This window comes from Tiliqua scincoides, chromosome 11, assembly GCF_035046505.1.
Source record: "Tiliqua scincoides isolate rTilSci1 chromosome 11, rTilSci1.hap2, whole genome shotgun sequence".
Lineage (NCBI taxonomy): Eukaryota > Metazoa > Chordata > Lepidosauria > Squamata > Scincidae > Tiliqua > Tiliqua scincoides.
Window position 1 is genome coordinate 17153203 of NC_089831.1, and position 14550 is coordinate 17167752.

Below are 14550 nucleotides of genomic sequence, written 5' to 3' on the forward strand. Positions count from 1 at the left end.
TATTTGCAGGTCTTTATACCTGGGGATTTTCTCCAGTTTTTTTTATCGTATTCTACTGTCATCAGGTATTGCAGCTATCCAGACTTTTTCATCCTTACTGTTGCTGTTGTCACTATCATCATCATCATCATCATCATCATCATCATCATTAGTGTTTTATACCACTTTTCAACCACAAAGTGGTTACAAAAAAATGTAATAAATATTATTCATCAAATCCAAATGGTTGGCAATCTTCAGTCTCGAAAGACTATGGTATAAGCCTACAGCACCTGGTATTCCCAGGCGGTCTCCCATCTAACCAGCCCTGACCCTGCTTAGCTTCCAAGATCAGATGAGATTGGGCATGTGCAGGATAACAGTTGCTCATCACCAAAAAATCAGTGTTAAAATGGAACATTTTAAAACGATCTATCACAACAAAACTTCAGCATGTGTGTAAACAATGCACAGCAATTAAAAAAACCCATCAAAAGTGGACAGGAACTCATCATCACCTGGCACATCAGTCTGCTCACATCAAACATGGGAAACATAAAGCTGCATAGCATATAGCTAAGATCAGAAGCAGAGATGATTGATGAAACAGAAAGACTGGGGCTGAATGATAACATTGTCCACCTCTGTGTCTTCATTCCTGCCGAGGAACAGGGAGGAGATCTTTGCGCTTGCACACATGTGCATTCATGACACCACGTACTGCCACACCTACTTCTCCCCCCTCTCTTGCTTCTCCTCGTGACTTCTTCTCTCTAGTTCGCTCCTTGCTTTTGTTCTTCTGGGTCTCATTTGCACATCCTCTTTTCTTTCCTGGTGCATTAATCACGGGCAGATTGGACTGAGGAACAACAGATGGAAACCTGGGTGACATTTCAGCACGTTGCCCAGCACTCACTAGCAGGTGGGAGTCCTTTGCTTCCAAACCAGCCTTTCCAGAGGCCATGTAAATGGACAGCAGATTGCCTCCTATGTGAGCTGATGAGGGGAATCGCCCAGCTGTCCTGACACAACCGGCAAAGGGTCGCTGCAACCTGAAACCACAACCGACGCATTGATGTATTCAAGGGCAGCCTTACCCTACCGTTAGGCAAAGTGAGGTAGGCCAGCTTCCAGCAGCAGAATAAAGGTCATCAAATTGCCAGTGATGTGATGTGGTTCCATGTGCACCTAATAGATAGCTGCTGTCAGTGGGTGCATACAGCAAATGGTGTTCTATGCATGCAGGAGCAGCCTTATTTTCTTCCATAAAAGAAGATACCCCAGCCATACATGGGGATTTGTCATTTCCTGCATTGAACCTTTCTCTTTTTAAGTGGTAGATAAATTTGCATGCATGAAAAACTTTGTAGATCAGTAGCACAAGATCAGTGTCTCTCAAACTGTGAGTCAGGACCCACTAGGCGGGCCACGAGCCAATTTCAGTTGGGTCTCCATTCATTTCAGTGTGGAGGCACCACCTCTGGAGTCAGGAGGTTGCCTTTGGTTCCATTGCACCAGAGGAAAGTTAGGTTCGCACTGGCCGTGTTGGGCTGGTGTGGGGGTCTGGGGGGGGTGAGGGTAAGTTGGGAAGTAGGTGTTCCTGGATGGGATGGGTGGGCCACAGCTGAGCAGAGAGTGGGGACAGAATCTGGCGCTTGTGCCACATCCTAACCCCAGTTCCGGGCAACCTGGAGCAGCTCTTGAGGTGCTCATTTTTTTCATCAAAAAATTGAAGAAATCTCAGGGATTGGACTATAAAAGTTTTTTTCAGGATGAAAGATGTGCTCTAAACTAAAAGTACAAACCAGAACTAATAGCTAAGAACTAAAACTAACATAAGAGGTTACATAAGAAGAAGAACATAAGAAGAGCCCTGCTGGATCAGGCCAAAGGCCCATCAAGTTCAGCTTCCTGTATCTCACAGTGGCCCACTAAATGCTTCAGGGAGCATACAAGACAGCAAGCAACTAAAAATAGGCTAAAAACTCTGGTAAAGTTAAACACTGAAACCATGAGAGTAAGTAATGCGTGGATACCAGCTCTAAAGAATACTACGCAGAGAGTAAAGAACCAGCTGGGGTTAACTGATGACAACTATGTTCCTAACTCAGTGGGCAATCAGTTACAACCTATATAAGAACAAGTGAGTGGTGAGTTCCAGGCCTGAGGAAGTTACTGTAGCCTCTGAAGAAACCCACCAAAGTTGTGGGTAAGATGTAAAGTTTTAGTTTCTAGTGTGCAGTTCTTGCTTTTCATTCTTGGTTTTCGTTTTTGCTTATTTAAGCCTTCCGTTTTAGTTTCCAATTTTAGTTCTCAATTTCTACTTTTATCAGTTTTTATTTCCAGTTTTTAACTTTACCAGAGTTTTAAGTTTTGCTTTAGTTCTTCTTAGCTTTTGGTTCTAGTTTTAGTTTAGACCATGGCCCTCATCCCGAAAAAAAACAACAGAACTTTTTAGTCCAGTATGGAGTCCTGTGAAAGCCTTAACAAATCTCAGCGACCTGCCCAAGGAGAAACATCTCCAACTTATCAATAGAAGCCAAGTGTACTTCTGAAAGAAAAAGGGGGGGGGGGGTTTCTGAATATCCCTAGGGTTGGTGCCAACATTTCACAGTAAGTGACTTGTAGAGTTTTTTTTTACTTATGAACACAATGAAGGTGAGTGAGACCATTGGACCATCTCTCTCAGTGTTGCCTACACCAGGATGTCAAACTCATTTCATAGAGTGGGTTGAATAGCATTCATAATGCCTGCTAAGTGCTCGAAGTGATATCATTAAGCAGGAAGTGGTTGGCAACCTTCAGTCTCGAAAGACTATGGTATAAGCCTACAGCACCCGGTATTCCCAGGCGGTCTCCCATCCAAGTACTAACCAGGCCTGACTCTGCTTAGCTTCCGAGATCAGACGAGGTCAGGTATGTGCAGGGTAACAGTTGCTGCTAAGCAGGAAGTGATGACTTTAAGAAGATGATGGCCAGAAATAAGCGCTTGTTCCTCACTTGGGAACTCATTAGCTGCAAATAACAGAAGAGAAAATATGCAGATCTTGATCACATTTTCAAGAAATGGGCAAGTTCAATTATAACGTGGGCTGCCCTTTCCACAGTGGCACCTCAGCACAGCTGGGGGAGCCCACAGGTTGGATAAAGGGCCTCTGTGGGCTGCATCCAGCCCATGGGCCCCATTAGTTTGGACATCCCTGGCCTATACCAACTGCTAGATGCTCAGGATAGAATCTGGAATTTTCCACAGGTTTTCTGCAAACTGAGCGCTCTGCCTACAATGGAGCTACAGCCCCTTCCTTTTCCCATGGTGAAACACTGGAGAAATTTCACAGGAAGCAAAATGAGCTTATGTAAGACAAGGGAAATGCATCAGGTGGGATCTTCACATCTTTGGAATCACTCACCGTATCGTGGCCAATGAATGTTCCAGCAGCGGCCCAGATAAGTCCCACAAGCTACACCTGGGCCTACATCAGAGTCACTTAAGAATGCTTTTGGCCTGCACCCCAATGTGTCTCACTCCTCAGTGTCCTGCGTTGGAGCCAACAGTTGCGTACTCTTTCCCAGTTGCGTGCTCCAGTCCAATTGCTTTCTGTTCTATGCTCCCGGTTTTGCAGCTGAGCCTTCCCAGGTCTCTGCTTCTGAGATCTTTCATGAGGTTTAGCTCACCCCCATCACAAATCTACAATGGCCACAAATAGTCTGCAGGTGTGCCACAGGTGCAGTAGCCATTGCGCAGTCTACCCTCCGAAACCAGTGGCCCTGTTTCCTAAGAAGGTGGATTGCTTGCTTGCTTCTTCAGGAAGGAGAGAACCCATTCTTGAACAGAATGTTCAAGAAAAATCAATTCATTTCCAGACTGCCCAGTGGAGAGACCTTTCTGTGCTTCTCTTTTCCTTGGAATCAAAAACATGTCATGTCCCTAACGCTGACATTTAAGTATTATTTTTAAGTATTTATTAATACTTAAGTGTTATAAGCATTATTGTTCTTCCTCCTGGTCTTGCAGTCTGTAAAATGACTTCTATTCTCCCATCTGAAACTATTATTACATCCAAACATTGAGCTTCTTTTCTGTCTGTGAATGTCATTTTTCTTCCATGCTTTCACACACACCCCCTTCCACTGTGCTCTTCATTTCTGCGCTGGGAAAGGGGGAATTCACTGGACTTTATTAAAACAAATAAGTTCCCTTCCGTATACAACTTCCGACTCAAATACCGCTTTCTTCCTGAAACACTGTAAGTGAGTGTCTGGTTCCCTCCGCCACTGAGACCTGTTTCCCAAGGGAAAAAAAGGGGGACAACAATGTTTCCTCCTTTCATTAAAAAGTATAAAAATGTCACTGCCACTGAAAATATAATATCTTTATTTTCATCGTCTAGGAGGCAGGATGTGGGGAGGGTGTTAAATGTCAGCAATGTCAGGTTTCACTTCCTGCCCCATAATCAATCCAAGATGGGCTTCTCATCCAGGTAGGCTCTTGCTGCCCCCCTGAAACTGACCTGTTTCCAAGCCCCCCTCTTTTTTCAGTTGCCTGGAGACCCCCGGAAGGGGAACAATGGCAGGTAGTATTCTCAGCCCTGCTCGCCCGTCTCCTGGGTTATAAATATGAAGGAAAGGGGCCATGATTTGCTCAGACAGCTTGGAAATGGTTGCTGGATGATTTCATGGCCTTGCTCTTAGCCGCTCTGAAATCGAATGCTAGTTGATCCTTGGAGTTGGCTCTTGGGGAGGCAACAGTGAAGGCAGATGAAAGACCGAAGGTGAGAAGAGAACAATGGCAACCTGGCCTACTGGGGACGCCGACTGGTGATTTAGGAGGGCAGTTAAGGAAAGTTATTGGCACAGCTAAGGTTGTGGCTTTGGGTTGGACCATTTTGACAGGCTGTTCTTAGTTGTGGCAATCAGTTACGTGATCCTGAAAGAGGGCACCAGGATGCAGGTCTCTTGCTGTCTTGTGTGCTCCCTGGGGTGTTTGGTGGGCTACTGTGAGATCCAGGAAGCTGGACAAGATGGGCCTTCAGCCTGATCCAGCGGGGCTGTTCTTATGAAAGGTTATGCTGTGTCATTTGCAGTCTTGTTTGTGGTCCTGCTGCAGTCTTTCCATGCATTGGTGAGTTAATAAGCACATACTATCTATTGCCTGCTCTGCCACAATTGGCTGTTCTGCTGTTCTGCTGTGGAATGTTCACCAGTGTTCACACTGTGAAAGTTCTTGATAAACTGCAGCTGCTGCAATAAATGTGGGTGGGGGGAGAGAGAGAAAAAGGAATCTCCATGACTTTTGAAGTTTACTTCTGTAGCTAGAAGCTGTAACTACTACCGGACTAGCAGCCAGAAACTATTTGTAGGCTTCTGTGCATGTACAACAATCCTCATAGCCCCCATAATGAATGTGGCGGCTGGTAACGGGCATATAATAAGCTGCAATATTTATTGTGCTGTTTTCTCGGCTATAAATATTATCCTCATTAGTACTGGAGTTTTGGAGGGCTGGAGGAGGGGAGCCACTGCGGGGACATGGTACAATAGAGGGAAGGAGGGCACATGTCAACGTCGGGAGGGTCAGAGCAGGTCAGAAGCCAGGTCCTTGTTAAATGTTTCAGTGTGTTTGCACAAGAGACTAGCTGCCCACGTCAGGGTGTAAAAGGAGAATCGGGTTTCACAGTGGTGGAGGAAAAACCTTCTTAGAAGGAAACTCAGCTCTTTGACCACAAGAAAAAAAGCATGATGTAATGTGAATGGCATGTTGATGCATGGCTGTCCCTCTGGTGTTCGAGAAAACAAAGCTTGGAGCTGCCTGACCACCCTATTCTTTCTGCATCTATCTCCTGCTGACAGTGAGGTCCTTCAAGATCAATTTCTTGGCTTTGCAATGAAGAACTGGAGTATGTAGGGGCTTAATTCGAAACAGGCCTGGAACTTGGTTTTGAATGGCAGGACTCAACGGTGGAACACATGGAGCAACAAGAAAGGACAGAGTGACACCAACGGCTGGTTCAAAGCTGTGTGGACACCACCCTGCTTCTCTGCACTTGGAAGATTTTCAGATGTTCAGTCCAAGGTGATTGAGCATGTGTATAAGAGAGAATGGGATATCAGTAGCAGACCTCACTCACGTACACATATCCCAAATTGACATGCATTTAGCTGAAGGTAGAAGGGCCATCGCTCAGTGGCTGAGCACATGCTTTGTAGACGGATTCATTCATCTGGCATCTCCAAGATTGGGAAGGGCCCTTGTCAGGCACCCTGAAGAACAACTGTCAATCAGTGGAGACAATCCCTCCCAACTTTCTGGTGCCAACGCAGCTACAATGCAGCCCTAAGGTAACAAAAGGAACGTTCCCTTACATTCAGTGTGTAGTTGGTCTGTGGAACTCCTTGCCACAACATGTGGTGATGGCATCTGGCCTAGATGCCTTTAAAAGGGGATTGGACAAGTTTCTGGAGGAAAAATCCATTACGGGGTACAAGCCATGATGTGTATGCGCAACCTCCAGATTTTAGAAATGGGCTATGTCAGAACGCCAGATGCGAGGGAGGGCACCAGGATGAGGTCTCTTGTTATCTGGTGTGCTCCCTGGGGCATTTGGTGGGCCGCTGTGAGATACAGGAAGCTGGACTAGATGGGCCTATGGCCTGACCCAGTGGGGCTGTTCTTATGTTCTTAACTATAATTCCCAGAAAGCCTTGCAGGTCTCTTGTTATCTGGTGTGCTCCCTGGGGCATTTGGTGGGCCGCTGTGAGATACAGGAAGCTGGACTAGATGGGACTATGGCCTGATCCAGCGGGGCTGTTCTTATGTTCTTATGAGGAGGCCTCCATGACTGTCCCCCCACCACAGGGTACAACCCATTCTCAAATACAAATACCCGTTCTCAAATTTCAAATGACCCATGTGCTTTACTTCCAATAGTGTTGACACAGGGGGCATAATATGAATTGACTACTAGCTGTTTCCCCTGCCCCCCCCCCAAGTGAATTAGCCTGCTCAGTGGGGACTTTCTCTTTAACTTGGCTCCATTGGTGCTGTGGCATGCATTGTTCAATCCTATTGAACATGCTTACTCTAGTGTGAAATGATGACTAAGCGTCTGGCAGCTCCCTTTTCCCTGAAGCTCACTAAGAGGCAAAGGTTACACATACAGAGAATAATCATGACTGGAAATGAAACCAGCCACCCACACATAGAGGTGTGAAAATTGGGGGTTTCTCTCTTCATGTTCCTACGAAAGGAGATGCTACTTAAAGCCTGTGCACCTGTATTCTTTTTGAGTGAACCGAGAAGATCCAGAGCCCAATCCCATGCCTGTCTATTCAGAAGAAGTCCCTTTATAGTCACTGGAGCTTACTCCCAGGAAAGTGTGGATAGGATTGCAGCTCCACTTACCAGAGCATGCATTCCAACTGGAACATCAGAGCTGCTTCAGATTGTTCTGTGATGATTCTCTCTATTCATGTTCCACTGTGGGAGTCTCTCTGTCCAGGATTTTGGGGGGGGGGGCATTTCTACCTCTGTGGAGAAAAGTTAAGTGTCCAGTCTGCACTTGCAGGCACTGGATGCAAATTGCTTTCAGAACAGAGGCAATTGGCCACCCCGTGTTTCAAAACCATGTTGACATAGTGACTGTATTCCCCATTGATGGATTGATGGATTGCATAAAGCAGTAACACACAAGGCCAGCTCAAGACCTCCAGGCACCCAAGGTGATATGCCAAGCCCATCCTTACCTGATGATAGGTGCCAGTCTCTGCTTCTCCCCCTATTTGAATTGAAATAAAGGAAGTGGGGGTGAAGCTTCTCTGTTGAGTTCATCACTCTCTTCTGCACTTCCCCTTCCACTCCATCCTCCCTTTTCCTTTTCTGATTCAAGGAGATGGAGAAGAAGAAAGATCAGTGGAGGTAAACGGGAGGCTATTCTTTTCTGATTCACAGTGACCCTCCCTTTCTACCTTGAAGCAGTCCTTGGACAGAACTCTCAATTTGCATTTTTATGAGTTGTCAGTTGCCATGTTATAAAACAAGTTCCTGCTGAAACAACCATCCCATGCAAGATTGACAAAGTCATGTGGCTTTTGGTAAACCAAATTTTGCATATTTCAAATTCTCAGGGATGCTATTAAGCCATTTTTATTTGGTCTTCATCTTGATCTTTTCCCAGTACTTTTGTCAGTACTTGTCACACCACTGAAAATGCATCACCATAAGGGCCCAATCCTATCCAACATTCCAGCACTGATGCAGCCACAATGCAGCCCCAAGAAAAAGGAACAAATATTCCCTTACCTTGAGGAGGCCTCCTTTACTGCCCCCCCACGGGATGCAGCTCAAACCCTGTTGGTTCGACTGCACCAGTGCTGAAAAATCAGACAGCATTAGGCCAACAGTGTCTGAGGTCATCAGTCAAGAGTTGGCGACACCAAGGGTTGAAGAATCAGGTGTCCTTCTCATGTCCTATTTTATATCTGTGGGAAATTTAAAAAAGGTCACTAAGCTGGGAGCAGGAAAACCCAACGTAAGGTTGTGTGAAATGACCTTTATCCTTGGGCATGTTATGTTGCATTATAAGAAGTTCAACTCATAAGGAGAGCCAACATGAATAAGTAGCAAGAAATGCTGTTAAGACCATGGAATTGTCTCTGAGGGTTACATGAGCAGTCCGTCATTCAGTGTGAGTGTAAATCTATCTGTTGGGGAAAAGCCCAGATCCTCCTTGGAGCTCACAGCACAATCGACTTGTGAGGTCTAATATTCATAAATACAGAAGCCATATGAATCAGTGGATATTAGCTAACATTCAGGGTTCCTATATGTGTTTCCAAAAAAATATTAAATATGCACCCGACGGACCAAAACAATATCTTGTGATGATGATCTTGCAATACAAAGGAGTTGAAAATGACTGACTGGGCTGTTTTGGCCTTCAAAACCAAAACAGGATATAGCCAAGGAAATCTGCTAAGTAGAACAAGAATTTTTACAACTTTGGGGGCTTAGAGCAAGGGGGATGGGTGGTATATTTCAGTCGACCAATTTTAACTGCTGAAAGCAGTGGTTTTGCAACTGTTTCAGAGAACCCAGGAGTTCCTTCTAGTGGTATGAAAGACCCCAACATTGGGAGGTCGGGAATGGCAGATAAGATTCTGTGAAATAAAATGAGGGGCAGCTCTTTGTGGACCTGGCCCTGGGCAGCCACAGGGGCCAGGATCACAATTGCTGTAGAGTGCGATGGATAAACTTTGGGATTTTGCCCCGGCTGCATTTTTCCCCCCGCTTTCAGAAAGGCCTTATGACTTTATGAGTTCATTATGCGTATAGCATACTAGCCATTTGTTGGAGCTGGACTACAGAATTCAGGTTCTGCGCATGTATTGGTAACTTAATGAGCTTCATTAACAGTGTTCTTTATAAGTCTCAAGAGGGTGTTTGTTAACATAGGCCTGCAGCAGGGCTAAAAAGACAGGACGCCTGCACGCTGCCCTCTCTGGAAATGGTCATCATGTTTTCAGATCATGGGGTTGAAACCTCCCCAGCCAAGTGCTATCCAAGGGACTCTTCTATATCCGTGGGTCCTCTGAGGACTTGTGGAGACCTTGGACACTTAGGGCGCAATCCTAACCCACTTTCCAGCATTGGCTTAGTTGTGCTGGTGGGGCATGTGCTGCATTCTGCAGCTGGGGGGGCAGTCATGGGGGCCTCCTCAAGGTAAGGCAGTGTTTGTTCCCTTACCTTGAAGTTGCATTACCCTTATGTCGGTGCTGCAAAGTGGGTTAGGATTGCGCCCTTATCTTCATGATCCTGATGGTTGGCTTTTGTCTTGTTTTGTTTTGTTTTGGCGTGAACTGTGGGCTTCTTGGTGTGGGTGACTGGGGGCGGCCACCTTGATTTCCCACCACTAATTAATTAATAGTAAGAATGCAGGGTAAATGCTAGTAATTGTCCTTGCCAGGACACTGGAACTCTGGGAGCTACCTGAGGGTCCCACACAACCCCCAGGTTTCAGTGAGTTTGAAAAGTGTTCCATTTCAGCCAGCTGTTCCCAAAGAGGATGTGGTTCCTCTGGGGAAGCTATATCAGATTTAGTGCACAATCCTAAGGAAGTGCTTGGCCGGCGCAAGTCCCTTGCGCCATCCTGAGAGTGTTGCAAATGTGCTCTAAAGCACATTTGCAACTACTCTGGAGTTGGGGAGGCTGGTGCAAGGACTCGCACCAGCCTCCCTATGCGATATACCTGCTGGGCGGGGTAAGTTCACACTGGCCTTGGGAGGTCGATGTGGGTGGTTAGATAAGGCAGGGGGAGAGCGTTTCAGGCGCATTTGGGGGAAGAGGAAGGCATATGGCTGGCAGGCTGGTGGGTGAACCAGGGCCAGGAGGAGGACTGGCCTCCATTTCTTAGGTTGGATCCTCCCCCTCCCTCCCCGAGCAGCCTGGCATTACACTGGGCTGCTCAGATCTTCACAAGCTTTTTGCTATGCAGATTTGAGTAGCTCCATTGAGGTGGCTGAGGTACAGTCACCTTACTCTTTGTTCCTTCCACCTCCTAACCTGTGCTAGATACCGCACAGGTCAGTTGGCCTGCCTATTCCAGAGCAGGTTAGGATTGGGCTGTTAGTCTGCAATCGAATGCAGTACACACTTTCCTGGGAGTAAGTACCATTGAACACAGTGGGATTTAACTTTAGAGTAGCTATGTATAGGTTTGTGTTGTTACATAGTAACAGCTTTCTAAGCAATTGACCCTTTAATTCTAAGAGCAAGTATGACCTGTACCCCAAGAGTGACATTTTTCTATTTGGGGTTCAACACTTGTTCATTACCATCTCGGACTGTGCCCTGGAAGTTCTGGGGCTCACAAAGGCCCAGCATCTTCCCTCTCCCACAGGGCTTTCCCCATCCAAAGGGCTATCTATCTTTCAGTTGCTGATTTAAGCTGGTGCCAAGAGTTCCCTACTTCACTTAAAGTGTCCTGGAGATTGAACATATCACTGTTTGTTTGTTTTTTAAAGTAAAGAATCTCATAATAATAATAATAATAATAATAATAATAATAATAATAATAATAATAATAATAACAACTTTATTTATACCCCGCCCTTCTCCCCAAAGGGACCCAGGGCGGCTTACAACAGTTAAAAACACATAATTTAGCAAAACAGATAAAAACATAATAACACATTGACAAATATGATAAAAACAGTAGACAGATACAAAGTCAGGTAAAAAAGAGCATATAGCAGCAGATCATAAGGAATCAGGCCAGTAAAAAAAATACTAAAAGATGTAAAAAGATGTTAAAAAGGCTGTGAGCTCAGAAGGCTTGATTAAACAGAAAGGTCTTCAGGCCTCACTGAAAAGTCTCAAGGGAGGGAGCCATTCTCAAGTCAAGGGGAAGGGAGTTCCATAGTGTTGGTGCCACTACTGAGAAGGCCCTATTTCTTGCCGCCGCCCCACAAACCTCCTTAGGCGGCGGCACTTGTAAAAAGGCCTTCTCTGATGACCTAAGAGGACGAGCCGGATTGTACGGGAGCAGGCGATCTCTAAGATACCCTGGCCCAGAACAGTATAGGGCTTTAAAGGTCAAAACCAGCACCTTGAATTAGGCCCGGAAACAAACGGGCAGCCAGTGCAGCCACTGGAGAAACGGACTGACAGAGTCAAACTGCCTACCTCCAGTAACCACACAGGCCGCCGCATTCTGCACTAATTGCTCAGGGAAACAGATTGGCTTTTGTTCATGAGGACTTTAGACTCTGCTCGAGGGTAGTTCCATGGATTCTGTGCTGACATTCAGGCCACCAGCAATTTCATGCCACTTTATATTACAACTGTTTACACATGAGGCAGTAACCACAATGCTGTGAATATATATATATATATATATATATATATATATATATATATATATATATATATATATATATATATATATATATATATAAAGGCTTTGGATGTAGGTGGGAGCTGTGACATGTATGAAAAGCAGCCTTGTTCAGATGTTATGGCCTGTGTGGAGTGACAATGCATGGAGAGGAGAGTAAGAGTAAATGGGTTAGTTGTAGGACTCATAATCTGGGGCAAAGAGAGTGGGGTGGATGCAGCTAAGGAAACAGAGAGATGGCCTCCTCTTCTCCATCTTCTTCACATTTGTAAATTGGCTTTCTGGAGGCTCCTGCATGCTCAAAGGGGGTCTCTGAGGAAACCCGTTTGTAGATGCAAAGGGTGTGAGAAGGCAGCCACTTGGAGACACATAAAGGTGGATACTGTGTGGATCAGCTTTCAGGGACCAGTCTGGTGCACCCTGAGGAGTTTATGGGTTCGTGCCCTGATGCCTGACCTGACCAAATTCTGACACCACCCATCAGCCACACCCACAATCTGGTGCATTGGTGGCCGCACAATCCAATTTCATGATATTCTGACATCCCTAGATTCTGTTAACTAACCCAGCCCTCGGTTTGACCAATAGTCCATTTGCCCACCAAACATTTCATGATGCCTGTGCTCCAAAATACTGCTGAGCTGAGCAGTCCATTGCACCAGTAGAGAGGAAGCTGTGACTTAAGAGAGAATGACCCAAAGGCTGCCTAAACTCAAGGAGAACTTAGAGCCGGAATGTATTCACAGAATCAAGACCAATTAGCAAGCTACAATTTCATAGCTCATTATCCGCAGGCCTGTTTGGGCTGGGAGAGCATGTAGAGTGTCCTCTTTTGTTTTGTTTTTAAAAGCCAATCATATGGAAGCAATTAGTCAAAACTTCATTAGGGGGAGGGGGGAAAGAAAACATTAGGATGCTTGTAGCATTAAAGCTCAAGTGATCCATAAGCCGGGACCATAATTCACCAACACTTAATGGCATTTACCCTGCAGATGTGCTTTTTATACAGAAATATCAGCTTACAGCTTTGAAAAATTAGCTCACTGAAGGCTGTCAAGCCTGGAGCAGGCTCTGGGGAATATTCTATGTTGCTGGGCAAGAGTCATAGTCCAAAGGGATGGTAGGGGGAAAATGGAGATGGTTTTTAATGGGGCAGTTCTTAGGGCTGTAAGGAAGGGCATTTTGCTTCTTGAGGTGACCACAGTAAGTTGAATTTCAAATTCACAAGCAAAATATTAAATGGACCACAGTCACCCTGCATCAATTCAGTTTAGTAGCCCCCCTTCTCATTCATCCTTGGCTATTGGAAGCTTCCTCCAAGCTACTTAGAGGCCTTATGTCCTGCCATTGACCTTGGTGGCCCTAAAAAGAAGTTCATTTGAACTGGCTTGTGATCTTTGTTAGAATGCAAAGTTGATGCCTGCCCCCTCTGAGTTTAAAACTGCTTTCTGAAATGCCTTTGCACCACAGTTCACTGTTCGAAGCTGTGCATGGATGTATATTGAGTTGGAAAGTTTAGTTCTACATCATGTACCGCCTAGCAGATTTGTCACAAATTTTGTACTGAAACCTTTTATCAGTCTTTGGGAGATGTGTGTTTGGGGCCATGCTTCCTTTCCATGGAACACTACATATACAACTCCCCTGGGTCATCATAAACTTTCAACCCAGTGCTTGCAGATCTCTGGTTTAGTTGCATGCACATGTGTGTTTAAGAAACAAAGAGTTGGTGTGTGAGGGGAAAATGAGCTGATTAATGAAAGAAAGAGCCCAAGTTTCTCCCTAAATGCTTTTCAAGAAGTCTAAGGTTGGTCACTGGCCGAGGGGAGGTTGATTGTTATTGACACAGTCTTGTACACGATGGCCTTTCCTTCCAAGAGCATAGATCATGATTCTGTTGTCCTCGAAAGCTCTTTGAAGAACAATAAAGCACAAAGGGCAGAAAACAAATTCCTTTCATTTTTTCGGGGAGGGGGGGTACAAACATAATCTTATCAGGAGCTGGCAGCACAATAACAGGAAAAGGGAGGGAGGCCTGGAATCTGAGGGTGGAGGCAGGGAGCGAGAAAAAGAGGGTTAAGAGCCAAGGGTTGTAATGGTCCCAGAGGGACATCTGCAATCAGAGGTAGACCATTGAGTTGGCACATATCATCGTCAACTCTGAGAAAGAAGCAAAAAAAAAAAAAAAATGAAAAACCAATGGGCTGGTCAGGTGTGACACCAAAAGGGGTCCAACATCAAAATGCGCTCTCCATATTAGCTTTTGCTGCAGGCAAGAGTGGGGCTTGCATTCATGATAACCTCAAAGCAACCATATTGCCCATGCCATTGTTTATGTTACTATATACTTCATCACAGCCTCTGCTGGTCTGGATATAGTCTGCAGTTCAGGATCTAGCCAAGATCCTGGGAATCGCAGAGATACTGTCATAGAATTCAGGAGGTCTAGTTCAGTTGGTAGAGCTGCCGCCTTGTATGCCTGAAGATCTGAGGCCGCCAGTTCGAAACAACCGGAAGTACCCGAGAACTGACGACACGCTGATATACTGATGAGCTGACCCTCGGTGGCAGAGAGGAGTTGCCGTCAAGTGGAGCGTGGGAGGCGAAGGGCCAGAGAGAGGCCAGACCGGGAAGGAATCCAGCTGGAATGAGGAGCTCTATGAAAGACTAGAACTATTCA

At 45.6% G+C, this 14550-nt stretch overlaps 1 pseudogene; it reads right to left on the reverse strand.

Annotated features, from left to right (window-relative positions):
* Nucleotides 1–2804: 2804 nt before the first annotated feature.
* LOC136662784 (5S ribosomal RNA) lies at nt 2805–2925 on the reverse strand (annotated as a pseudogene).
* Nucleotides 2926–14550: the final 11625 nt, after the last annotated feature.